The sequence below is a fragment of the Passer domesticus genome, chromosome 3 (genome assembly GCF_036417665.1).
Source record: "Passer domesticus isolate bPasDom1 chromosome 3, bPasDom1.hap1, whole genome shotgun sequence".
NCBI classification, from domain to species: Eukaryota; Metazoa; Chordata; class Aves; order Passeriformes; family Passeridae; genus Passer; species Passer domesticus.
The window spans coordinates 16,345,005-16,347,978 of record NC_087476.1 but is presented as its reverse complement, the minus strand read 5'-3'; positions in this window follow the sequence as shown (position 1 = coordinate 16,347,978).

Genomic DNA, 2,974 nt, shown 5'->3' with positions numbered 1-2,974 from the left:
GAAATCTTAGATGCAGGAAATTTCATGTTGTTATCATTGTTTTTCCAATATGCATTTAAAATGTAACGTTGCAAACACTGGCTGGTGTTCCTGCCTCAGTGGGATTTTCCTAGTGCTTTGAGCACAGTATAATAGAGTGAACTCATCTTTCAACAACTTGGCACCTTTTTTTTCAAATGCAACTTAAACAATAAAGGTCAGATTTAAAGACACAGCAAAACAAACAGCTCTGCTTTACTCTTTTTTTAAATGTTATTCACTAGCATTTAATGAGAATTTCCAAGGTACTGCAAATCACCAAGAGTAAACAGGAATGAACTGCTAAGAAGAATTTACCTGAAAAAGAGGGAGAGGTAGAAGAAGAGCTGTATGATGCTCTGATAAATATGAATAAGTACTCTTTGTACACAATGTGTGCAGAAATTGGTGACTTATTTCTTGTGCTCTGAGTAAGAACAAAGGCAAAGTGAAAGAAGCAGAAAAGATCAGAATGCAAAGCTGCATAATAGCTATTCCAAAGCAAAACAGCCACTATTTTTCAACCAGATCTGCTTTAAAATAATGGCTTATAAAACTAGATACAATATTTTCTTAATTTAGAATTTTCTAATGCAATATGATTTGGCATCTAGAATATGTAATCATCACCAGAATGTAAATGCTACAATCCCCCTGACATCTATTCTACCTACTCTTTTTGATGCTATTTTGGCTTGACTCTAAGAAATTGTACCACACCAAGTATTACTTTAATTAATAAAGGTTAAGCATAGCTGAGTGCTGCTTAGCAAAATCTTATTTACATGAATAAATAAGTGCCTAGAAATGATGAATACACACAGCAATGTGCATGCATTCATTTCCACATAACGCACATCCATTAACTCCCACTGTGCATTAGAGTTATGTGCCCTGTATCAAGTCTAAGAGACTTATTTAACAGAGCATAATTTTAAAGGTGAGCTTTGAATCCTTGGACTGTTTGTTGGCCTATACCAAAGAACCCAGGTCTGGAGCTGGAAAGAAGATAAAAAGTACGTGATGTGGTTTGTGGTGCACGTCACTCCTTCGTTTATCCATCCCTGTCACACCTGAAGGTGCACAGTGCCAAGGACAAGGCACCACTGCAGGTGCTGCCTTGCAGAGATGTGCAGCCCGGCCTTAGCCTACATGAAACCAGCAGAAGGATGAGGTCATGGCTGGGAACAAAAGAAGCAATTTGGGGAACCTGCTGATCAGTGAACAGCCCTGGGGCTTAGCACAGGCTTGGCAGGATCTCCAATCCTCTGACCTCGCTGATTAGTAAGATGGGAGAAGGGAGGAGAGGGAAGGAGTTTGTAAGGAAGATGAAAGAGCAATTGAATCCTGACAAAAACAACCTTCCTGAGACCCCTGTGTCTAATGTCAGCAGTTAATTTGCATTTTCACATTTAATTTGGACACTGCTGGACCAAAGCCTCCCAGGCACAACCTGTCACCACGCTGGTTTCTACAGTGTTAAAGTGGGATACATTTGTCCTGTAGTCTACATATTAAACTGCCATCATCTCCTCTTTATGCTTGTAGCACTAGACTGAGATTGCTTCTCGACATTCATTTCAGGCAGCAGCCTTGCCACACACATTACAGCAATTGTGCCACTGACCATTTAACAACCAACACTCTGAAAGAAAAGAAGCCTCTTTCTTTTTCCCTCCCCTGTCCAGCAGATCAATGTTCAGGTCGCATCCATTCTCTATGGAAATGACCCCTCTGTAAATATCCTGTTACCTAATATTTACTGCACTGGCACAGAGTCCCAAAGGTAAACTTGAAAAGAGGTGAGTTCAGTCCTCATAAACAGCTAACCAAGAAATGCTCTGGGAACAGCAGGCACGTAGGATTCGTTAGCTGCAGCAGGGCTACAAAAGCCATTCACAACACCCTTCTTGACACTGCTTTACTTCTTCAGGACTCTGCTTGCTAATAAAACTGCAAAAGGATTAACCAAGGAGTTTCACAGAAATCACCACAAAATGTCTTAGCATTTTAAAGCAGAAAACCCTTGGCATCGATTTTACAGATGACATACTGAAAAGGTTGGGGGTTTTTGTTGCTTTTTTTTTTTCTGTTAAAGAAAATAGGATTAGAGGTAGAGGCTTTTATATACCACCACTTCTGAGACATATGTTCTGCTCTCCCACCAGTTATGAAGTGATTACTGGAGTGGCACAAACAGATTTTTTTAACAAAGTAAAGGTGTGATTTTCTCAGGTTCTGTGAGAACATGCACACTTATTTTTACCAACCCAATCTGTTTTCCAGTAGTTTAATGTCCGCAGGGTTTATAAGGCTATCTTAGGTGTTGGAATCAATGCAGTTTGCAGGGTGCTACCTGACTATGGAAGTTTAAAGAAAAAGACACAGAGAAAGCAGAAATTATATAAGACTCAAACTAACTTGGGGACCAATTTGAATGTACAAAAAGGTTGACCTTTTTTGCTGTTTGCCCATATACAGTACTCTAAAACCTGAAGGCCTTCATATCGTAAATACTTGCTTAGTTTTAGAAACCTCACTGAAGGTCTATCCCTAAATAGATAGGGATACATATACAGCCTGACTTTTAAAAATATTATTTTTACCCCATAAAGAGGAATTGGATGTTATAAATGCTTACTGCCAGGAGCAGCAATTCCCATGTGAAAGTGGGACTTGTTTTTGTGCACTTTGTCTATTTAAGCAGGCCATAAAATGTTACCAAAGGCACAACTGAAGAGATCTGATCTTATATCCACTCACACTAATTTTTCAGTATATAAAAACCAAGAAAAGGAGATTTCACTACAAGGCAGTGCAGAGAAAGCTTTCACACCTGAATTGGACAGCTCACCTATTCCAGATTCTCAGCCAAAAATCTATAAACACACCAAGAGAAGGCAGTGCTCCTCCAAGAGGCTCTTAAAGTTAAATTTTGGTCTGTTACACTGGGACA